Source organism: Narcine bancroftii, chromosome 5, assembly GCF_036971445.1.
Source record: "Narcine bancroftii isolate sNarBan1 chromosome 5, sNarBan1.hap1, whole genome shotgun sequence".
In the NCBI taxonomy this organism is placed as follows: Eukaryota; Metazoa; Chordata; class Chondrichthyes; order Torpediniformes; family Narcinidae; genus Narcine; species Narcine bancroftii.
The window spans coordinates 184,309,600-184,335,740 of NC_091473.1; positions in this window are offsets into that span (position 1 = coordinate 184,309,600).

The window sequence follows — 26,141 nt, forward strand, 5'->3', positions numbered from 1 at the left end:
CCTTGCAATATGTCGTGGTCACAGCCTAGGAGGCAAAACCCTCCCCACTATCGAGAACATCTACGGGGAACACTGTCATCAGAAAGCAACAGCACACCCTCTGTTCTTGTTGCTGTCATTAGGAAAGTGGTATAGGTGCCACAAGACTCACACCACCAGGTTCAGGTACAGCTGCTACCCCTCCAGCATCAGCCTCCTCAACAACAAACGCAATAAGGATTCTTACTTGTTCAGTTTATTGATTTTTTTTTCCTCTCTGTATTGCAGTCAGTTTGTTCACATTTCTTTACAGGTGGTCATCTACTTCTGACCTATGCAACTTATGATCATCCATACATATGGCTGAAAAAAAACTATATAAATTTTAAAAATAAGGAAAAAAAAATGTGAATATAAAAATTATACGTCAGGTCCCAGGGATCCAGGGGCTGTTTATTTTGATGGACCAACATGGCAGTGTCACGAGTTGGGATGGCACTGAGACACCGCTGCTGCCGAATGTGTTCTATTTCAGGACATGAAGGTGGTGATCGAGGTGGGGAAGGTGAGTGCAGGCCATACGTCTGACTTGTGTCCATTTTGAGATTCGACCAATCACTCAGAAAGGAACTCGGGCGTATGATGGGGGCCACCTGTATTTGTTTACATGTTCATTGTGTAGAGTTTTTTTTTGTATAGTATTACCAATAAATGGTAATTCTGCCTCGCCTGCAGGAAAATGAATCGTTGGGATGTATGTGATGTCATATATCTGACAGTAAATCTGAAATCTGAAGATCACTGGGGTTTTCCTTTCTTCTGTTGGTGACATTGACCAGGAGTGTTTGCTTAGAAAGGACTCAAAGAATTATTAGGGATCCCTATCATCCATCACACAGGATCTTTGACCAACTACCATCAGGAAGGAGGTACAGGGGTAAAATCAAAATTATGACTGTCAGGCTGGGAAATGGCTTCTTCCCACAGGCTGTGAGATTGATGAACAGTATCCTCTAACTTTGAGTCTAATAGAAATGAATGTCCCAAAATATTCTTGTATAAATTTTGTATATCTATGCGTATATGTAACTATTATGTGTTGTGTATTGTATGTGGGTGCAATGTGTTTTGTCTTGTTGTATTTTGTACTGTCAGATTATAATAAAGTTGAATTTGAACAAATGGGATTAAAAGGATAGTAAATCAGCCACAGTGAAATGGTGGTGGACTGGATGGGCCAAATGGCCTTATTCCATTCTTGCGTCTTTTGTTAAGGGACTTGAGTTTTAAGTGCGAAAGAAAAGGATGAGTAGGGATAGGAAGAGCAGAAAGAGAACAAGTACATTTGAGTGGAAGAAATCGCTTCATCCCAGACAATAAACTATATTCATGCGGATGAGCGTTTTCACTCTCTTTCTGCCTCCTGTGTGAAGTCAAATTACCTCCAGATCCTCAGAGATTAACCTCTGACTTGCAGTCTGGTGTAAATGAGACAGCAAGGATTGCTTCCTGCTCCAGGCTACCGCAATGAAGGATTGCAGCAAGGATTCTCAGTACGGTGCACAAACACGTCATTAAGCAGGATCTGAACAGAAGCTGGTGTTGGGGAGTATGAAAGAGAGCGGCATGTAACTTGATAAAGCACCATTAACAAATGACATGGCGGCTCCTTCCTCTTGCCTTTAGTGTTTCAGCTTCTCCATCATAGTTGCTCTATGATTCTTGAGGCTATGGGGTTGTATGTGATTCATTTTCTAGTCTGAGCTGAAACCTCGCAGGGTTTGTGCTTGCTCACACTAAGCTCATCAAGCTGATTTATTTTGCTACTCATTCAGCAATGTAGATGATCAAAAATCTTCTAGTAAAATAATTTTTTTCTGCTCATTTCTCTCTCTTTAATTTAGACATAACAGGTCCTTCTACAAGGCCCTCCCAGTAGCCAACCTCTTTAATTCCACACACCATTTCCACACTGACGTGTCTGTCCATGGCCTCATGTACTGCAAGGCTGTCTGCAAATTGGAGGAACAACACCTTATATTTCATCTCCGCATTCTCCAACTGCACACCATCAATATAAATTTCTCCAATTTCTTTTAATCCCTTCCCCCAGTCTCTCCCTTTCCCTATCTCTCTGTCCCCTCAGCTCCCCACCCCTTTCCCTCCCCTCTCCTATCAGAGTTACCCTTCTTAGCACTCTGTTCTCCATCCCATCATTTCTCAGATTCTTTCTCTTCTATCCTCCCACCTATATTATCTCTTACTTGTTACCCTGTACTCCTTCCCTTCCTCTCTCCTCTCCTGTCCACCTTCCCCCTTGCCCCAGCTTTCTATTCAGGTGTCCACCTATTTTACCAGATACCTGACTAGGGAGTTGGGAGGTGGGGAGGGATCATGCTGAAATGTTGACTGCCTTTTATTTCCTATGGCTGCTGAGTTTTTCCAGAACATTTGTGTACTGTGACAGTCCCCAGTATATCTGCAGATTTTCTTGTTTAAAAACCTAGACTACATTTAACCTCACTAATTTTGAGAAAGTTACAACATGAGCACCATGCGGTAGACGAGGTTGGAGGAGCTTCTGTGGAGCTCCATCCTTTTCTCGGTTCAGACCTATGGAATAACCAGACCTAAATTAATTTAAACCACACACTATTTATTTCCAAGCTTGCATCACTTAGTTGATGGTCAATCTTACTAATGAAAGTCAGAAACTTCTATGGGTGTACTGTGGAGAGCATTCTGATTGGTTGCATCACTGGTATGGAGATGCCATTGCTCAGGACAAGAAAAACCTCCAGAGGGTTGTTGACTTGGTTTGTCTTAAGAAAGGAAGGATCCCCACAACCCAGGCCAGGACCAGAGTAGTAGCGAGAATAGCAAATGCTACAGGACCCATAATGTCAAGGGCCCCTGCATTTATGTTTTATGAATTATGAGAAAGATTTTCGTTTTCGTCTTTGTGCAGCGGCGATCAGATTCCACTGATGGTCTGTGTTAATAGCCCCATTTAAAGGAGATAATTGGCTAAAATCGCTAACCTTAAATGTAATCAGAATTATTATCAGGGAGCAATGACCTTCTTGGTTACCCATAATCCCCCCACACAGCTGATATTGCTCTGCCAGTGTCAGCACCAGGAAAACGCAGAACAGCTCCATCTGCATGGGGGATTCTGGGTAATGAAGACTGCTATTGATCCCATATGGGAGGAGAGGGCAGTGGAGCTCCAGGTGTGATAACGCGTCCCAAGAGACTGCATTACCAATCAGCATGGTCCATCACAAATGCTTTGCAGTTTGATTGGATCATGCTCAAATCAGCTGAGGTCGTTTACTAAATTATATCAGTGAGGTAAGTGTACTTCAAAAGTACTTGACTTGCAAAAACTCTTTGGACCTCTTGAATTTGTGAAAGGCTTTACACACATGCTAATTGTTTCCCTTTAAACATGTAGAAGTAAACATGTCTTCTATAGAAGGATGTTTTGTTCACATTTAATGTGGCTTTCATTATTCCAGTAGGAATAACAATTACAGACATTGAACCGTTGACAGGTTCCGCCATTCAAGGGGAAATTGCCGCTGTTATTTTGAATGGGATTCTATTTTCTGCGTATTTCAAGCCACCTCCTTTGTTAATCATTTTGGACTCTGTATCCCAGTTTTCAGGGACCGATTTTATACCCAACCACCAGCTGATTTGTACTGGTATTCATACTGTACTTTACCCATGGACCCAGTCCAGAGTATATATTATAAAAAGTTAAAAATGGCCGGTCCAAATTGGCTGGCAGCATACAGGATCAATGGCTGTCTTCATTATCCATAATCCCCCATTCAGCTGGAACCACTCTGCTGGCACCAGGGAAACTCAGAGCAGTTTCAGGTGCATGAGGGATTATGGGTAATTAAGATGGTCATTGATCCAGTATGCCGCCAGCCATCAGCGCCCCTGCCGTGTTTTTTTTTAACAAAATGTGTAAGTAAGTTTTAGGAGGGGGAGAGGAGGGGGAAGGGGATGGGATTTCAGTGTAAGGGCAATTTCAGAGAAAGTGCTTCCCACCTCCCCACCCCCTCTCACCACTATGCGCCTGCCTGCACTATTTAGGGCCCTTTTAAAATATTTGCGACAGGCCCCACAATACCATAATTCAGCACTGACCCAGGCCATGCCCTTTTCACTCAGCTACCATCGGGGCAAAGGTACAGGAGCCTGAAGATGAGGACTCAGCGGCAGAAGGTCAGCTTCTTCCCCCCTCTACTATCAGATTCCTGAGTGACCAATGAACCATATACATTACCTGACTATGTCTTTTTCTTTGCACTATGTTTATTTATTTTGTAAGGTGGTTTATATATAAATGTTCGCCCTGTGATGCTGCAGTAAAACAACAAATTTGTGACGTTCATGACAATAAATTCTTATTCTGCTTAGATATGAGCACCAAACAAGGTCTGAAGCTGTTTATACATTTGTTATCAAGTACACCTGCATGGCTCTGCCAGAAAGCCTTGATTAGGGGTTAACAGCTACCTCATGGTGCAGGCATTTCCTATATTGGTCTTGAACACCTCAGCTTTGATCACCTCAGCGGGTGGTAATGAACCTGGCGCCATGTTCCTCTGCAACCATTGTACACAAAACACAGCCAGTATAAATTTGGTAAGGCTCATTAAGCCGTTAACAGGTAATTTAAGACCGTGAATATGTTTATACATTTTCCAATTCTTATTCTTTTTGTGGAATGGTAAGGTGTCTAGAGTCTCCTGGAAACGTTGACATGGGAATATAAATTGAGGGGTTTAAAACTGCCAGATTAAAAAAAAATACTACTGGGTGTTCCAGGTGAGGTTTATTGCCTGATTTTTCAAGGGAAGGGGTCACCCTTCTTGGGCACAAATTGGGCTACAATTGATAGGGGAAAAGATAGCAGGAGAATTTATGTACAAATGGGACATTAAATTAATTAAAAAAAACAGATAACCCCATAATAAAGCATATGCCAGATGTGGCATAGTAAATTGATGTATTGGATTGAATGTGAGGATATCTACTAAAATGCCCTTGACCTAGAACAATTTAATAACCATGACTCTGGGCAATAAGAGCCTTGTGCCAGAAAGGGATCAGGTGTATCGAGGATTGTTACCATCAAGGGCAGCTCATGTCATTCGAGCAGTTGAGAATAAAATATGAGTTATCGAACAGAACTGATTTCTGCAATTAAGATCTTTCCTAAGGGACAAACTGGGGACCAACAATGACCCTGCCTGATTATAGTGACATTGAAATTTTAATTTGACAGGGGAATGTGTGTAAATTTATATCTAAGATGTATTCTACATTCCAAAGTGATAGCCTGAAGTCGGGCTTACATCGGTCAAGGGAAAGATGGGAGTCGGACTTGGGCATAACAATTGATCATTGGTGGGAAGATCTGTGTCTGAGTAAGCATGATGGGAATTGTCAATTGCTTGTGCAATATAATTTCTTGCATCAGTTCTATCTCACACTGCAAAAGTTGCACGTCAAAGCCAGAAATTTCGGGAATGTGCTTTCGGTGTGGTGTGGTGTGGAGGTTGAAACCTTTGTTCACTCCACTTGGGTGTGTACAAGGGTGAGACCTTTCTGGGAAGACCTGAAAAAAATTACAAAAGTGGATTCTACACAAGATCCGGAGTTGTACCTTCTGGGGGACTTTCGAGGAAGTACAGTTTAAACTTTAGAAACACTAAATTCAGTTCGTGAAGGTCGCCTTGTCAGTATCCAGGAAGTATATCATGGTTACGTAGAAGTCTGACTCCCAGCTAAATATCACACGAAGGAATACAGAAATACATTGTTTGCATTCACCTAGAGAAAATCACGTACAATTTAAGGAAGAGATATAACACATTGGTTGAAATGTGGCAACCTTATCTGAAGCAGATTATAATTTACACTTCCCACCCCTACAACTCCTCCCCTGGAATAAGAGAAAAGAAACAATGCATCCCAGCAAGTAAATGACTAAGAGTATGAATTGGAAAATGTGATGCAGGCGACATGTTTTTGCCACCACCCATTTTTATTTAACATCCAGGGTTCTCTAGCCTTGAGGGGGATTGTTAATTTTACTAGTATTTATATGGTTTTTGTATTTCTGTATTCTTATATTTTTATAAGATCATTTAAGGCAGGGGTGTCAAACTCAAATTCACGGAGGGCCAAAATTAAAAACTTGGACTAAGTCGAGGGCCGAACTAAATATTTATTGAAAATTTTCAACAACATCTGCATGTTTTCTCTTCTTTCAACATTTGTAATGTTAAACTTTTTCTTATTAAAATAAATGTTTAATAATAGTTTTGGATAAACTCTTTCCAGAAGCATTAACAAATGAGAAATAAAATATTCAATAAATAATATTTCTCTATAGAGGATTTGTCAAATGTTGCTAATGTGCTGTGGAATAGTAAAATCTGAGGGCTATTGAGAATGTGGGAGAATAACATGATTCCTGAAACAATCAAATGGCTGACTGATTGTGGGCATGAACTCTAGCAGGGTTATTTGCCATGCCCTTTTTCCATTGGTACAGATATCCTTTGATTTACACACTTTTCAAGTTTTATGCCTAATGAGCTTGTATCCAGGTGCAGGACCATTTTTAACCAGGAATATATTTATCACTGTGACATGAAACTATTGGAAGATCGTTTTATCCTGAGATTAAAGTTCATAATCCTTACTCAGGCCTGTGTGCGGGAGGGCGGGGTTTGCGGGCAATCGGGTTGAACAACGACAGTGCGGGGGAATTGGATCTCGCTGCAGGGTGGCATCTCGGCGGATCAGCAGCCCTGTCACCGTGAGTCGCGGGTCGGCCTGCGGCAGGGAGGGGGAGTGGGCAACGGTACTGGCGAAGTCAGGCCCGAGGCCTCCGGTTCCGGGCGCTGGGAAGCGAGCTTGGCTTCCCCTGACACCGGCCAGGCCCCAAAACCAGAGTCCACGGTGAGACCCTGCAACGTAAACAGAGGAGGTGGGGGCGATTAGCAGGCTGACGCCAATGCATTCTGGGATTTGTTGTATTACTGTGCATGCGCTATACTGGCGCGGCGGCCAGCGGGCCACCTCTAATACATTTTTGAAATGATCTTGCGGGCCAAATTTGGCCCGCGGGCCAGAGTTTGATATGTGTGACTTAAGGGATGGAGAAGGGAGGGAGAAAGAGGGGGGAATGGACTCTAAATCATATTGTGTGAGAAAAGAATGTAATGTATTGTTTGTTGAATTTACATGAGTCTGAAAACCAAAAATAAAATATTCCAAAAAAAAGAGTGGGCAAGGTTCTGGCAGATGGAGTACAATGTTGGCAAATGTCTGGTTATCCACTTTGGAAGGAAAAATAGGAGATCAGAATATTATTTCAATGGCAAGTGATTGCAGCATGCTGCCATGCAGAACGACTTGGGAGTGCTTGTGCATGAATAGCAAAAGGTTGGTTGGAGGTGCAGCAGGCTATCAAGAAGGCAAATGAAATGTTGGCTTTCATTGCTGGAGCGATTGAATTTAAGAGCAGAGAGGTTATGCTGCAACCATACAAGGTACTGGTGATACTAGAGTACTAGGTACAGTTCTAGTCTCCTTACTTGAGGAAGGATGTACTGGCTTTGGAGGCGGTGTAGAGGAGATTCACCAGGTTAATTCCAGAGATAAAGAGGTTGGCCTTCGAGGAGAGATTGAGTCATCTAGAATTGTACTCATTAGAATTTAGAGGAATGAGAGGGGATCTTATAGAAACATATAAAATTATGAAAGGCGTGGATAAGATCGAGGTAGGTAAGTTATTCCTGTTGGTAGGGGAGACAGAACTAGAGGACATAGCCTCAAGATTCAGGGTAGTAGATTTAGGACAGAGATGAAGGAACTCCTTTTCCCAGAGGGTGGTGAATCTGTGGAAATCATTGCCCATTTAAGCAGTGGAGGTGACTTCAGTAAATATAAGACAAGGTTGGATAGATTTTTACATAATAGGGGAATTAAGGGATATGGGGAAAAGGCAGGGTAGGCAGTGATGAGCCGATCATCAGTAGCTATGATCACAGTGAATGGCGGAGCAGGCTCGACAGGCTGGATAACCTACTCCTGCTCTTATTTATGTTCTTACTCGCTGGAATTTAGAAGAATGAGAGATCTTATGGAACATAAAATTGAAAGGTTAGATAAGATTGAGGTAGCTTTCATTGGTAAGGGAGACTAGAACTAGGGGACATACCTTCAGGATAGTAGATTTAGGACAGAGATGAGGAAGAACTGCTTTACCATGAGGGTGGTGTTTCTGTGGACTTCACTGCCCATTAAAGCAGTGGAGGCTACCTCAGAAAATATATTTGACCAGGTTGGATAGATTTTTACATAGTAAGGGAATTAAGGGATATGGGGGAAAGGCAGGTAGTAGGTCGAGATGAGTCAGATCATCAGATCAACGATGATCTCATTGAATGGCAGAGTAGGCTTGATGGGCCGGAAGGCCTACTCCTGCTCCTATTTCTTGTGTGCTTAGTAAATCTCTGTTAGCCTTGAGTTCCCCAGATTAGGTGACTCACAAGAACAAAGCTCAGTGAAATCTCACGTCAATCATCTGATTGCACAAGTACAATCCAATGAAACAGCATTCTCCGATTCTCGGTGCAAAACACCCAGGCACGCAACCAGATATAACACTCAAACAGACAACAATACATCTGCAGGATAAGTATTCATAAATACAAATAAATAAATAAATGTTGTTTAGTGAATATTAGAGGCTCGGATGGTTAATGTGAGCAGTTCCTCTGGTTATTTAGCATTCTCACTGTCCGTGGGAAGAAGTTGTTTATCAGCCTGGTGATGCTGGCTCCAAGAGCATTTGAAAGATGCTGTGTGCAGGGTGGAAGGGTCCTCAATGATTTTGTGCCCCTCTTCAGACAATGATCCTGATAAATCATGTTGATGGGAGGGGAAGGAGACTCCAGTGATCCTCTCTGGCACTCTTATGGCCCTGTGGATTGACCTCCAATTCATTTGTCTACAGCATCCATACTACACTGTGATGCAGCCGGCCAGGACACTCTTGATAGAACTCCTATAGAAGATTGACATAATGATGACGGTTTCATTCTTCTCAGGTAGTGCACTTGCTGTAGTGCCATCCTGACAAGTGTGGAGATGTTGAGTGTCCACAATAGCTCACTAGTTAAGGAACTCCAAGAAACTTGATGCTGTCCACTCTTTCCACTACAGAGTTGTTGATGTGTTGTGGAGGGTGGTCACTCTTGGTCCTCCCAAAGTCCACAATCATCTCCTTCATCTTGTCCACATTGAGATGCAGGTTGTTACTCTTGCACCATATCATGAGATTTTCCATCTCTTCTCTGATGCTTGGAGCTAAATATTTAAAGTATTTCCTTGATGTAAAAACAGGATGTTCTACCTTTCTATCTCATATAAGTTACTACCTCATATGTCTCTTGGGTATGAATGAAAAAGTGTGAGACAAATCTATCAAGTTCCGATGTTAGTTCCATCTATCTATTGAGTATCAATTGTAAAAATGCCTAATTTAAAGCAGTGTTAGTACCAGAATCAGAAAAAAAAGGAGATAAGAACAGGAACTACATTTCCCAGCAGCGAGGTTGGGAGGAAACTGGAAGTGACATAAGACAGGGGTTGTCAGTTAAAGCAGCTCAAGGAAAATGAGGTCGGTCAAGTGTTAAACACACGTAAAGTCTTTCTTCTTTAAAGAATAGGCATAACATGGTGTCAGAAGTGTCTGAATGAGTAAGAGAAGACAATGGTTTGTAAGCATAGATAAGTTGAGTCCTTCCACACTGATGCAGTTTACTGGCAATCTAACTGATAATTGGAAACACTTCAAACAGCGATTCAACATTTATTTAGAAGCTGGTGGAATGGGAGGGACTGATTGAAAGCGACTATGTTCTGCACGTGATGGGTGAAGATGCCTTGGACGTTTATAACAGTTTTCAAATTGATGAGGCAGCTTTCACGTAGGACACACTGATGACAAAATTTGAGTAGTATTTCATTCCAAGTAAAAACATAATGATTGAGAGATTCAAATTTTTCTCCTGTGACCAGAAACAAGGTATGAGCTTTGACCAATACTTAGCCGAGCTTCACACACTGAATAAGTCCTGTGAATTTCGAGATTTGAAATATTCACTCATTAAAGAGAGAATAGTTTGCAGTATCCCAGATAATGGACTTAGAGAAAGGTTGTTGCATGAAAGCTATTTGATTCTGGAAAAGGCTGTGAATATGTGTAGGGCAGCAGAGACCACATGAGCACAAGCTAAGGAGCTGCACAAGATAGTCACAACAGTTAAGAAGCTGCACAGGATAGTCACGGCAGTGCATGTGATGAAAACTGATAAGCAGAGCACCAGGAGTTTTCCAAAGCAAAGTGGTAAGCTCAAACAGCAAATGCAGCAGGTGCAGAGATAGACATATTTCAAAAATGTGTTCTGCCTATGGAAAATCCTGCTATAAATATGGGAAGAAGAATAATTTTGCTAAGTGCTGCAAAGCTGGGGATACCAAGAGAAAGGTATACACAATAGACGAAGAAATGGAGAAACTCTTCATGGATTCACTACAGACATCTGCTGATAGCAAAATGGAATAGATTGTTCCAGTGACTGTGAATGAGACTGTAATTCCATTTAAGCTCGACGTCGGAGCCCAGGTTAATCTGTTATCTATGGACGATTACAGTTCCCTCACTATAAAGAGCAAGGTTTATCCTGTGAAATTAAAAGTGACAGGCTACACTGGAGAGAACGTTCCTGTAAAAGGAGGCTGTATGGTGACCTTCAAACGCAAAGGGCGGCATCTAAAGTCACAGCTACCGATTGTAGAAAAGAGAGTACAGTTAATATTAGGTTTGAGTGCATGTGAAGAGCTCAACCTGGTGAAAAGAGTTTTCATAATGGCTTCACAGACCAAAGATAAGCACACAACACTCATGGAAGAAAGAAAAACTACATTGGAGAAGCGATACCTTAATCAACCTCATTACACGACATGAATGATGAACTGGAAAATGTTAGCAAATAAGAATGCTGCCTTATGGCAGCTAGAGGACAAAAGTAGACAGTTACAGGAATGTCTGGAACTTGCTGAACAGAAACTGCAGCAAATGATGAGAAGAAGCTGAACTTGCCCAGCGAATTGGAGTTCTGACAAAGACTGAAGAGCACATGGCAGCATAGAAGAACGTTTGAGACATTTAGAGACTCTGCTTGACTCTAATGAGTGACTTTAGCTGCATCTAAAAGAAAGAATGGCTGCATTAGAGGATAAGAGTACATCGATACAAGAATCTGAACTCTAAAGAAAACAACCTGAGGAGTCTTTTCATGATAAGGAAATGGAAAATGCAAATCATCTTCTTTCAACTACAAAGTCTAAAGCAGTTGCCACACTATCAGAAGAGGAGCTGGTAGCTATGTCGCCCATTGCAGCAACTGTGTCCAAGATTGTGAACTCTGAAATGAAGCTCACAGAGTTGGATAATGGATATGTTAAAGCCCAAGATCAACTGCTATTGCCAAAACAGGAAAATAAGAGAGTGAATAATATTTGGATGAAATTGAGAAAGTAATGGAGTTAAAAGCTCCGCTTCTGAAGTGTCAGCTTGTAGAATATGAATGTGCAAAAATCTGTGGCAAATCTCTTGGGTACATTAGAAGATGCCATGAAGGAAATTCACTGTTTTCAAAAATGCACTAATGAGCCTAATAAGTATGCTTCATTACTCAACAGGACAAATCAGAGATACAAAATTCAGGTGTCAGATCTTTCACAGCAGAAAAGGATGCTTGGAACTAGAAGATGTGCGAGGAAATCATATTTTATGTGAAGATTAAGTTAGTTCTGCTGAGATGAGCAGTTCCGCTGAAGTGATTTCTCAGCATCTGGTGACCTATGTTGAGGAACTGCAGCAGCTACTGGCGACTGTTCGTGAACTTGCTGATAAACAGGAAAAGGAAGAGCAGGAAAAAAACCTCTTCACGGATTTCTGAACCTCAGTTGAATCTTGTGGATATCCTGAATGAACCTGAATAACTTCATGAAGCCAGAAGTCATTAGATGCAACTGGTGAAGAAATTGGCCACAGAACGTATATACTTTTGTTATGTAGACATAGTATTGTGTTTGTGTTTTTGTTTTATTAAAGGTGAAAGATGTGTTATTATATGTGTAAATGAGAACTGCATTTCCCAGCATGCAATGTGCATGGTTGGGAGGACACTGGAAGTGACATATGCCAGGGGTTATATGTTGCAAGTCAGTTGAAGCAGCTCAAGGAAAATAAAGTCGGTTAAATGTTAAACCCACGTAAAGTCATTCTTCTTGAAAGAACAAGCATAACAACCACTGACTTAAAGGACTCTTACTTTTGCATTTTATTAATTTTTTTTCTTTCTCTGTATTGCAGTCGTTTTTCTGAGATTTTATTTGTTTTCATGTGCACATTGAGTCAGTTTTTACCTGCCTTGCCCACGGGTAAAAGAATATCAGGGTTGTATGTGATGTCAAGTATGTACTCTGATAATAAATCTGACATCTGAATCGATGAAATTGATTATGGGAAACAAGAGAGGGCAGACAAATTGATCAGATCATTTAAATGGAGGAGAATCGATTAATATCTCATGACGAGTTGTAATTTTTTGCTTCATGATGAACTTGTGGAGCCAGTAGCTGGCTTGTCATTCTGGAATCCTAGCAGTAACTGCTTGACGTTGACTTAAAAATGGGACAAAATTCCTGAGATTTGGGAAAGGTTTCATTGGATTGGAACTCTTTGTACAGAAAAGGAGAGAAAAAAAGCAGGAAATTTACAGAAGAGTTTGTTTTAACTCTCACCTGTCATTAATGACATCACAGAAAAATTCAAGGAAAGTCAGCAGTTTAGTCTTATGAAAAGGAAATCATGTTTCAACAATTTATTTGTGTTTTGGGGGAACTTGTATAGCTCAAACAATGCTTGGATTTTCAGAAGGAATTTTTACCATCTCTTTTTCCTTAAGCGTTGCATTAATACCTGCCGCAACCACCTCCTCCAGGAGCCTGTTCCTTATACCCACCACCCTCTGTGTAAAATAAAAAGTTACCCCTCAAGTTTCTGTGAAATCTCTCCCCCTACACCTTAAAGCTCTGGTTCCCGATTCCCTTGCTGTGGGCAAAAGATGATTATGAGATTACCTCTATGAGATCACCTCCTGTGCTCCAAGGAATAAAGCTCCCGACAAATGAACCTCTCCTTATGGATCAGATCTCCGTCCTTCCTTAGTCCTGGGTATATCCTCATTAATTTTCTCTGCATGTTTTCCATCTCGATAAAATATGCTCTGCAGCATGGTGACCAAAACTGATCACAATGCTCCAAATGGATCCTGCAATATGATCTCCCAACTTTTGTATTCAATACTCTGATGGAGGCCAAAGTGTTGTTAGCCTTTTTCACCACCTATCAACTTGTGACCCGACTTTCAAGGTACTCCAGGATACCTCTGCTCTACAACACACCCCAGATCACTGTCATTCACCGTGTAGGTCATATCCTTGTGTACTAGGAAGGAGGTTGTGAAGAGGACCTTGGCTGGCCAACAGGAACTTAGAATTGCACAAGTACAACCTGACTCCAGTGATCCTCTTGGCCACTTTTATGGTCCTGTGGATCAACCTCTGATCTAATTTTCTGCGCAACTGTATCACACTGATGTAGCCAGCCAGGGTGCTCCTGCAGAAGGTGCAAATGATGCCCTCCCTCCTGCTTGGCAGCAGTGGGCACCAACCTTTACAATTTGTATGAAGAAGGTTGGTTAGAAAGGAAGGAGCTGCAAATAGATAAAGTTCCATTTTGAGTAGGCAAGGGTATGGTAATAAGTTGCAAATCTCTGAAGTTCAGAGAAATTGAGATCTCCAACTGCACCCGTTTCGCAAGAAAATTTGCAAACACCAGAGAAACTCAGCAGGTCATGTGGCATTCTCAGGAAGTGAAAGGAAGTCAATGTTGTGTGCCTAGGACCTTCTTCAGGAGTCAGGAGAAACAGGTGGACACCTGAATAAAAAAGTGAGCAGAGTAGGAGGGTGAAAGGGCTAGAGCACAGGCTAACAGGTAAGAGTCAAGTCAAGTTTATTGTCATTCAGTTGCACAAGTGCAACCCGATAAAACAGCGTTCTCCGGTCTTCGGTGCAAAACGTGCAGACACACAACCAGACATAATATACATACAGATAAACAGTACATATGTAGGTCATGTATTCATGGACGCAATAAATAAACAAAAATTGTTTCCTGAATATAGGAGTCCTGGATGGTTAATGTGAGCAGTTCCTTTGGTCATTCAGCATTCTCACTGACTGTGGGAAGAAGGTGTTCCTGACCCTGGTGGTGCTGGATCTAATAATTCTGTATCTCTTTCCTGATAAGAGCAGCTGAAAGATGCTGTATGCAGGGAGGAAGGGGACCTCAATGATTTTGTGCACCCTCTTCAGACAATGATCCTGGTAGATCATGTTGATGGGAGGGGAAGGAGACTCCAGTGATCCTCTCTGCTACTCTTATGGCCCTTTGGATTGACCTCTGATCCATTTGTCTACAGCAACCATACCACACTGTGATTCAGCCAGCCATGCTATTCACAGTAGAGCTATAGAAGGTTGAAATAATGGTGGCCAGTAGCTTTGCTGCTTCAGTCTTCTTAGGAAGTTGTGTGTCCACAATAGGTCACCAGTCAAGTAAACTCCATGATCATCTCCTTTGTCTTGTCCAGGTTGAGATTCAGGTTGTTAATCTCACACCATATCACGGGATTTTCCACCTTTTCTCTGTAGTGCGACTCGTTGTTGCTGATGAGGCCAAGTCCCTCTACAAGAGGTGGATACAGGTGGGAGGGCAGAAGAGAATGATGGGGGAGAGGGTAGAGGACTAAGAAGGACAGTTTTCTCATAGGAGAAGGAAAAGAAGGGGATGGGTAGCTGGAGGAAAGGAGAGAGAGATAGAGAAAGAAAGAGAGACCGGGAGGTTAATGGAAATTGGAGGTCCTCATTAATGCCATCTGGTTGGAGGCAGCTGAGACAGATATAATGTGTTAATCTAATTTGCAGGTGGCTTTGTTTGGCAGTGCATGAGGCCATGGACAGATATGTTGGTGTTGGAATGGTATGTGGAGCAGGTTCAATGGGGCAGATGGTCTACCTTTTTATTTATCTGTCTTTCATGATTCCTGATGAAGGGCTCAGACCCAAAATGTTGTTATCTTTTAAGAATGTAAGAACATGAGAAAGAGGAGCAGGAGTAGGTCATCCAGTCTGTTGAGCTTGCACCTCCATTCAATGTGATTATGGCTGATCTGATGATTGGTTCATCTCCACCTACCTGCCTGTTCCCTGTAAGCCTTAATACCCCTACTTTGTAAAATTCGATCCAATCTTGTCTTAAATATATTCACTGAGGTAACCTCCACTGCTTCAATGGGCAGCAAATTACACAGATTCACCACCCTCTGGGAAAATGAGTTCCTCCTCATTTTCCTAAATCTATTACCCTGGATTTTGAGGCTATGGATGCTGCATGACCTGCTGAGTTTCTCCGGCACCTTTGTGTGTAATGTCCTGGTGCATCACAAACTGACTGTCTCTGTGCAATACAGAGATAAAAAACAATCAATAAAGTGCAAAACGAAATATCCTTAAATGAGTCCCTGATGGAGTTTGTTGTTAATTCATCTGATGGTGGAGGTGTAGCAACTGTTCCTGACCTGGTGGTGCAAGTCTTGTGGAACCTATACCCCTTTTCTGATGGTAGCAGCGAGAACAGAGTGTGTGCTAGGTGATGTGGATCCTTGGTGATTGCTGCTGCTCTCTGCCAGGGTGGAGATGAGAAAATATTAGGGCCATAGTTTTAAAATGAGGAATCACCCATTGATTGATGAGATGAGATGAGATGACATCATTTTTTTCTGAGGGTTGTGATTTGTAGGAATTCCCTTCTCAAAGGCAAAGAAAGCAGAGACTCTGAATATTTTTAGGGCAGGGAGATATTTATAAGTAAAGAGGTGCAAGGTCAGCGTGGGTAGACATGGATGTGGAATTGAGGTTACAATCGTATCAGCCATGATCTTATTAAATGGTGCTGCAGCCCTGAGTGCCCCACTCCTGCTCCTCCTTCATACATTTGGACAGATACTTTCCTGCAGTCAAAATCATCTTTTCTCTCCCACTCTGTTTTTTATGCTGCTGTTGCCAATTTCCGATCCATTACTGCTGTAGTCCCTTTTCATTAAGATTGAAGGCCATGGAATAAAAGTCAATAATGTGACATTGTATCCAGAGGCCCTTTGCAAATCGAAATACATCACTTCACTTCAATGGCAATTCCCTCATCAGTACTGTTACCTGATCAAAATATAAAACGATAGATTAGTTAGACATCATTTCCTTTAACAAACTTATGTTAACTTTCTCATATCAATCCACATGGTTTCAAGTGAAAGCTAATTCAAACCCTGCTTATTGTTTTTAGAACTTTCCTCATGACTGAGGTTGAACTGACTTCTGATATAGATACATGGATGGAAGAGGCCTGGAGGATTATGGGATAGATTTGTGGATGGGAGAAGTCTGGAGGGTTATGGAATGAGAGCAGGTCAGTGGTACTAGCGAGATAATGGTCGGCACATACTAGAAGGGCAAATGGCCTTTTTTCTTTGCTGTAGCATTCTATGGTTATTGTAAAAAAAAACACAACCAGTATCCACATCCAACACATTATCCTCCGTAATTTCCTCCATCTTCATTACTGATCCCACCATCAAACACATCTTCCCCTCTTTGGCTTCCATAGGGACCACTCCCTCCATGACAACATGACCTACCCTCCAATCCTCTGGCACCTCACCAGTGGACAAGGTCATTTTGAAACTATCAGCCAGGGCCCCTGAAATTTCTATACTAGCCTCCCTCAAGGTCCGAGCGATTATAATATCTGGCCCAGGTAATTTATCGACCTTTATTTGGTGTAAAGCACCAAGCACCTCTTCCTCCTTAATCTCCATCTGTTCCATGACTCTTCTGTATATTTTCCTTCCTTCCTTATGCACTATTGCCAGTTTCCTGAGTAAATACTGATGCAAAAAAACTGTTTAAGATCTACCCCCATTGTGTGAGGCTCTGTTCATAGTTGACCACTCTGATCCTCTAGGGCAGGGGTGTCAAACTCAAATTCACGGAGGGCCAAAATTAAAAACTTGGACTAAGTCGAGGGCCGAACTAAATATTTATTGAAAATTTTCAACAACATCTGCATGTTTTCTCTTCTTTCAACATATGTAATGTTAAACTTTTTCTTATTAAAATAAATGTTTAATAATAGTTTTGGATAAACTCTTTCCAGAAGCATTAACAAATGAGAAATAAAATATTCAATAAATAATATTTCTCTATAGAGGATTTGTCAACTGTTGCTAGTGTGCTGTGGAATAGTAAAATCTGAGGGCTATTGAGAATGTGGGAGAATAACATGATTCCTGAAACAATCAAATGGCTGACTGATTGTGGGCATGAACTCTAGCAGGGTTATTTGCCATGCCCTTTTTCCATTGGTACAGATATCCTTTGATTGACACACTTTTCAAGTTTTATGCCTAATGAGCTTGTATCCAGGTGCAGGACCATTTTTAACCAGGAATATATTTATCACTGTGACATGAAACTATTGGAAGATCGTTTTATCCTGAGATTAAAGTTCATAATCCTTACTCAGGCCTGTGTGCGGGAGGGCGGGGTTTGCGGGCGATCGGGTTGGACAACGACAGTGCGGGGGCATCGGCTCTCGCTGCAGGGCGGCATCTCGGCGGATCAGCGGCCCCGTCACCTTGAGTCGCGGGTCGGCCTGCGGCAGGGAGGGGGAGTGGGCAACGGTCCTGGCGAGGTCAGGCCCGAGGCCTCCGGTTCCGGGCGCTGGGAAGCGGCCTTGGCTTCCCCTGACACCGGCCAGGCCCCAAAACCAGAGTCCATGGTGAGACCCTGCAACGTAAACAGAGGAGGTGGGGGCGATTAGCGTGCTGACGCCAATGCATTCTGGGATTTGTTGTATTACTGTGCATGCGCTATACTGGCCCGCTGGCCGCCGCGCCACCTCTAATACATTTTTGAAATGATCTTGCGGGCCAAATATAATTATATCACGGGCCAAATTTGGCCCGCGGGCCAGAGTTTGACATGTGTGCTCTAGGGGATCAATTTTGTCCCTGATTATCCTTTTGCTCTTAATATAATTAAAGAAACTCTTCAAGTTTACCTTAATATTATCTGCCAGAAGCAACGTCCTATCTTCTTTTTGCCTTCCTGATTTCTTTCTTGAATATTTTCTTGTTTTTTTTTGTACTCTTCAAGTACCTCATTAACTCCTTGTTGCCTGTGCTTGCTATACATCTCCCTTTTTTTCTTAGTGAGATGGGCGATATCCCTTGAAAATCAGGGTTCCCTATGCCTGATAACTTTGCCTTTTAATCCTAACAGGAACATGCAAACTCTGTCCTCTCAAGATTTCTCCCTTAAAGGCCATCCACTTACCTATCACACCCTTGCCATAAAACAACATATCCCAATCCACTCTTCCTAGATCCTTTCTCATTTCCACAAAATTTACCTTCCTCCAATTTAGAATCCCAACATGAGGATCAGACTTATCTTTTCCCATCAATAACTTGACATTGCGCAAATGATCCTTAAAACATCCTCTACATTTCTGCTGTGCATTTCACTGAGAATATCTGCTTCCAATTTATTCTCCCAACATTCCTGCCATATTCCAGGATCATTAGACCTTCCCCAATTAAATGCTTTCCTATTCGTCTCCTTCTATCCTTGACCATAGCTATGTAAAGGTCAGGAAGTTGTGGTCCCTGTCTCTGAAATATTCACCCACTGAGAGGTCTGTCACCTGACCAGATTCATTACCCAGTACTAGATCGAGTATGGCCTTTTTTCTCATTGGCTTTTCTGCATTACTGTGTCAGCAAACTGAGCACCAGCGACCCAGGTTCAAATATGCCAATGTCTGAGTTTGTATGTTCTCCACCTCGTGACCTGCATGTGTTTGCTCTGGGCGCTCTGCTGCCCCCACACATTCCAGAGATGTCCCAGGTCTGAGAGTTAATGAGTCTCACCTGTACTTGGATGGCGTGGTCTCCTGGACTGGAAGGGCCTGTTATCCTGTTGTTACTCCAAATTAATTAAAAAATATATTCTCTCAGCATTTAGGGTATGATTCCTTCCCTTTTGTTTGTTTGGATTCTCCCTACTCCCTTTTGGATCACCTTGTCTGTTTCTTGCCACCATTTACTTGTATTCCTTTTTATCTTCATTTTCATATGCAAGATTTAATTTGTTCACAAGATGCACAAGCACTTCTCTTTTGTTTACTGTGCCGAGACAAACATAGAGTCCCACCACTTTGCGGTAGAATCCACAGACATTCTGTGTCTGAAGGAACTCACCTTTTCTACCCTCTATCTGATTGGTGGGGACTCCAGCGAGTGACAAGTCAGGTTACGTTTATTGCCATCTGATCGCACAAGTACAACTTGACGAACAGTGTTCTCTAGTCTTTGGTGCAAAACTCACAGGCACACAACCGGACTTAATACACATACAGACAGACAATACATATGCAAGACAAGTATTCATCTATATAAATAAATATGTATTATTTCGTGAATATGAGAGTCTCGGATGGTTATTCTGAGCAGTTCCTTTGGTCGATCAGCATTCTCACTGCCCGTGGGAAGAAGATGTTCCTCAGCCTGGTGATGCTGTCTCTTCCACTACGGGAGCAGCTGAAAGATGCTGTGTGCAGGGTAGGAAGGGGTCCTCAATGGTTTTGCGCACCCTCTTCAGACAATGATCCTGGTACATCATGTCAATGGGAGACTCCATTGATTCTCTCTACCATTCTTATGGTCCTGTGAATTGACCTCTGATCCATTTCTCTGCATGTTTGAGACAAAAACACTTTTGTTTTTGCCCCTATGCTCCATAGTTTTAAATTCGTAATCAAATAATTTACATGTAATTAAAGTGCACGTTTCAGATTTTATTCAAGGTTATTTTTATACATTTTGGTTTCACCATGTAGAAGTTACAGCATTTTTTATACATAGTCTCCTCATTGCAGGGGACCATAATGTTTGGGACGTTTGGCTTCACCGGTGTTTGTGAGTATTTGGGTATGTTTAATTGCTTCATTGGTGCAGATATAAGAGAGCTCGGCTTGCTTCTCAGCTTTTAATTTCCTTTGGAGTCTGTAGTCGCCATGTTTCAATAAGAGGACTTGTGCTAATGAAAGTCAAAGAAGCCATTATGAGGCTGAAAAACAAGAATAAAATAGTGAGAACATTGCCCAAACCTTAGGATTACCAAAATCCTCAATTTTGAACATCATTAAGAAGAAAGAATGTACTGGTGTTCTCAGTAGGCACAAAGGGACTGGTAGGCCGAGGAAGACCTCCAGTGCAAAATAGTGAGAACATTGCCCAAACCTTAGGATTACCAAAATCCTCAATTTTGAACATCATTAAGAAGAAAGAATGTACTGGTGTTCTCAGTAGGCACAAAGGGACTGGTAGGCCGAGGAAGACCTCCAGTGCAAAATAGTGAGAACATTGCCCAAACCTTAGGATTACCAAAATCCTCAGTTTTGAACATCATTAAGAAGAAAGAATGTACTGGTGTTCTCAGTAGGCACAAAGGGACTGGTAGGCCGAGGAAGACCTCCAGTGCAAAATAGTGAGAACATTGCCCAAACCTTAGGATTACCAAAATCCTCAGTTTTGAACATCATTAAGAAGAAAGAATGTACTGGTGTTCTCAGTAGGCACAAAGGGACTGGTAGGCCGAGGAAGACCTCCAGTGCAAAATAGTGAGAACATTGCCCAAACCTTAGGATTACCAAAATCCTCAGTTTTGAACATCATTAAGAAGAAAGAATGTACTGGTGTTCTCAGTAGGCACAAAGGGACTGGTAGGCCGAGGAAGACCTCCAGTGCAAAATGGTGAGAACATTGCCCAAACCTTAGGATTACCAAAATCCTCAGTTTTGAACATCATTAAGAAGAAAGAATGTACTGGTGTTCTCAGTAGGCACAAAGGGACTGGTAGGCCGAGGAAGACCTCCAGTGCAAAATAGTGAGAACATTGCCCAAACCTTAGGATTACCAAAATCCTCAGTTTTGAACATCATTAAGAAGAAAGAATGTACTGGTGTTCTCAGTAGGCACAAAGGGACTGGTAGGCCGAGGAAGACCTCCAGTGCAAAATAGTGAGAACATTGCCCAAACCTTAGGATTACCAAAATCCTCAGTTTTGAACATCATTAAGAAGAAAGAATGTACTGGTGTTCTCAGTAGGCACAAAGGGACTGGTAGGCCGAGGAAGACCTCCAGTGCAAAATAGTGAGAACATTGCCCAAACCTTAGGATTACCAAAATCCTCAGTTTTGAACATCATTAAGAAGAAAGAATGTACTGGTGTTCTCAGTAGGCACAAAGGGACTGGTAGGCCGAGGAAGACCTCCACTGCTGATGAATGAAGATTTCTCATTGTAATGAATTTAAAAAAATCCTCAAACACATGTCTGACAGATCAGAAACATTGTCCAGGAGGCAGATGTGGATATATCAATGACTACTGTTCATAGCAGACTTAATTGACAGAAATCCAGAGGCAAATACAAATGAGGTACTTGAGGAGCATAAAAATGCCAAATAAAACTTAAGAAAGAAATTAGGAGGGCTAAAAGAAGGCCTGAGGTTGCTTTGGCACTGGACAACAAATATTTTCAAAAGGTTTGCATTATTAAAAAAAATTGGGAATTATGATAGATAACCTCAAATTGAACACAAAATAATTTCAGACTTGCTGTATCACGCAGGAAGTTGAAACATTGAATTAACTTTTGTTGAATTTAGTGTTTGATCGCATTATAATCCCAAAACATTGCGTTAGTTCAACTGTCCTAAAAATCTTTTGCTGCTGATTTTCACTTATATTCAGTATCTGAGTCATGAGGTGATGTTGCAGCTCTATAAAACTCTGGTTAGACCACACTTGGTATATTGTGTTCAGTTCTGGTCGCCTCATTACAGGAAAGATGTGGAAGGTGTGAAGAGGTGGCAGAGGAGATTCACCAGGATGTTGCCTGGATTGGAGAACATGTCTTATGAGGCAAGGTTGACAGAGCTTGACTTTTCTCATTGGAGCAGAGAAGGATGAGAGGTGACTTAATTGATGTCTGCAAGATTATAAGAGGCATAGATAGGGTGGACAACAGCATAGTTTTCTGAGAGCGGGGCTAGCAAATACCAGAGGAAATCAGTACAAGGTGGGGGGAGGAAAATTTGAGGGAGATGTCAAGCATAAGTTTTTACACATGAATGCATTCCAGGGGTGGTGGGGGTGGAGGCTGAAATAATAGGGGTATTTAAAAGACACATGCAAGAAAAATAGAGGGTTTTTGGGGTTAGGGTGGGATGGTTTTGATTGTTGAGTAGGTTTATTTAGGTCAGCACAACATCGTGGGCCGAAGTGCCTGATTGTGCTGCAAAGTTCTCTGTTCAAAGTACTAAATGTCAATTATGAGATCAGATCAGGACATGTAAAGTTTTAAAATGTGGGATATCTCTATTCCCATCAATCCACCTTTTGTAAATAAAATAAACCTATGAATTCTGTTTCCTCACAGAGTACTGGACATGTGGAACAGCTTCCCACCAAGAACAGTCGATGCCGTGCCGATTAACTCTCACAACAGAGCTGCTCAAGAACACGGCTAAGAAAGTGTTGGCCATAATCAAGGTACGTGCCAGTGCTGTAGAACAGTTTGAGTCCAGGTGGAGTTGAATAAAACAAGCTGTTTCATCCAGATAATCCCACAATGCCCACTGGTGATGCATGTGAATGTGTTTGTGCCTTGGATAGGAAACTGGTGGGTTCTGTTCCTGTGAGTATGTGGTGGTGGAGATTGTGAATTTGAGAGGTGATATGAAAAAGATTCGCTGCAATACATCCTATAGTCCAGCCAAGATATGCCACTGGTGGAGGGTAGTGAGCATTCAAGATAGAAGCTCATATTCGGACTGGCTGCTTTATCCTGGAAGATTGTAAGCACTCTTTGAGGCAACTGGAATATGCACCATACATGGTTTAGGGAATCAGGAGTTGAACCACTCACCAAAGCTCTCTACAGTATTCTGCACAGTTTGACCTATTGAATTGAAAGTCTGGTCAGTGATGATCACTTAGGACAGCTATTCGCAATGAGGGCCGTATAGCGACCCTGGGGGCCACAGCACATTTAAGGAAGGTGGGGGGGCAGGACTGAAATCATAAAATATTTTTTATGTTTTTATGTAGTTGGTAGGAGAGAAGTATGGAAAAAACCAACTAAACATGACTGCTATACAGGGAAGGGGACTCAAATGATTACAACCTTATGTTCCCTGCAGCTGTCTCCTGTCTCTCTACAGATTTGCTCCTCCAATTCTCGTTGACTATTGGGTGGTCTCTAATACAATCCCATGAGTATGGCTGTACCTTTGCCATTCATCAGCTCCACCCATATAGCCTCTGGTCAGTCCTGCCTGAACACAGCTGTGATATTTTTCCTGATGAGCAATGCCATTCTTTCCCCTTTCATCCCCCCCTGTTCTATCGTGTCTATAGTAATGGAAGCCAGGAATATAGAGCAGCAAGTCCTGGTATACTTTACTAATTTCATTTATTAGAGACCCAAGATTACACGATACTGTTCATCAATCTCACAGCCTGCAGGAAGAAGCTGTGTCCCAGCCTGACTGTCCTTGTTTTGATGCTCCTGGACCTACTTCCTGATGGTATTAGGTTAAAGTTCCTGTGTGCTGGATAGAAAGGGACCTCGATCATTCTTTGAGCCCTAATTAAGCAATGTTCCTGGTGAATGTCATCAATAGAGGAAAGGGAGTGATCTTTCTGGCCGTTTTGATGGATCCTCTGCATTGGCTTCCTCAGTGCCTCAGTTCCTTACCAACAGGCAGATGGGAAGTGAAATTACTTCAACAGGCCCTGAGACCCAGGAAGTTGTGGTCAGTTGGAGTCTCCAGCAAGCTAACAGCATGGCTGTTTCCCAAGCTCTGAAACATTTGAGGTACACAAGAGATCTGCAGATGTAAAGAGCATCTGGTTAAAGACAGTTTTGTTTGACAGCTTTCAGTAAACTCTGATAAAAATAGTAGCAGCACTTTTCCACTCCCCTCTCCAAGTGAGTCTCCAAAAAATGCCGATCAGGAAAGGATGTCTTGTTGGTGCAGAAACAGTAGATGGCATCGGTGAGACAGGACCAAAAAGCATTCTGATCTCTGATCAGTGGAGTTAAACAAGAATGTCTGCAGATCAACCCGACAAAACTGTTCTCCAGTCCTCAGTACAAATCACGCAGACATACAACCAAATATAACGCATATACAGACAAACAATATAAATGCAGGAAAAGTATTCATCTATACAAATATATAAATAAATGTTGTTTTGTTAATATTTGAGCCTCGGAGGGTTAGGGCGAGCAGTTCCTTGTGGTTGATCAGCGTTCACACTGCCCATGGGAAGAAACTGTTCTTCAGCCTTGTGGTGCTAGCTATGATATTCCTGTATCTCTTTCTTGACCAGAGCAGCTGAAAGATGCTGTGTGCAGGGTGGAAGAGGTCCTCAAGGATTTTGATCCCTCTTCAGACAACGATCCCGGTAAATTATATCGATGAGTCAGGAAAAGAGAATCTATTGATCCTCTTTGCCACTCTTATGGTCCTGTGGGTTGACCTCTGATCCATTTCTCTGCAGCAACCATACCACATTGTGATGTAGCCAGCCAGTCCCTATATTCGCTTCCATTGCTCCCGTTCAGGTTGAAATACCAAAACACATCAAATACCAAAACTGCAGCTGCAAAGACCCCTATCTATCTGTTGGCATGCGATCTCCAGATCCAAACTTCCAATGTGGTGAGGAAGCCTTCAGTGCTTGAGGCCCTTGAGCCAGTCTCCAGTTGCCCACAGTCTGTGTGGGATGTTCAACCGCTGACCCCCTTGCTTGGTCCCCGCCATGGTTATCGTCTCCTCTTCTCAACAGATGGTGTTTCTCCCTGTTTATGGTGCCGTACTCCAATCCGCTACTCCCTCGGAGTCTGGCAGCAGAGGCGGTGCCATCTTGGGCACAGACTCCTGCAGTGGCAGGATTTTAAATAGAAACACTGTTACTTCCTTTAACTGGCAGTTTAAGAAGCTCCGGCAGTGCCACTACTTTTCATATTTTCATTCTTCTCTGCTCCGAATCCATTTAATCTTTCTCTGTAACTCAGTTCCTGAAGTCCCAGCAACAACTCGTAAATCTTCTCTGCGCTCTTTCAATCTTATCTTTCTGCCTTGTTTTACCTTGCTGAGTGCATGACCTCACTTGAGAACCTGGAACATTACAACAGTGCAGGCCCTTTGACCCTCGATGTTGTGCAGACTTAATCCACAACAATCTAACACTTCCCTCCCTCATACCTATATCCTTCTTTTTTACATCCATGTGCCTATCTGTGTATTTTGAATGCCCCTATTGCACCAATTTTCACCACCACCCCAGCGGTACATTCCAGGCATGGTCAATTTTACTTTATGTTCACATATGCCTTGTTGCTTTGTGATCAAATGCAGGGAGGATTGTAAATACCTTAACACATAGTGCTGTTGTCAGGGCAAACGTCAGGATGCCAGTAAATCTCCATTAGGAGAATCAGAATTTATTTCATGAACATATCACTAAATTTGTTGTTTTGTGGCAGCATCACAGAGCAAACATTTACATAAACCACCTCGCAAAATAATTAAAAATAGTGCAAAGAGATTAAAAAAATAAAGTAATATAATGTCTGTAGTTTAATGTTCATTCAGGAATCTGATGGTGGAGGAAAGAAGCTGCCCTTGTGCCGCTGAATGCTCATTTTCAGGCTCTTGTACTTTTTTCCCCATTGGTAGCAGAGTGAAGAATGCATGGCCTAGGTGTAGGGGTCCTTGAGGATAGAGGCTGCT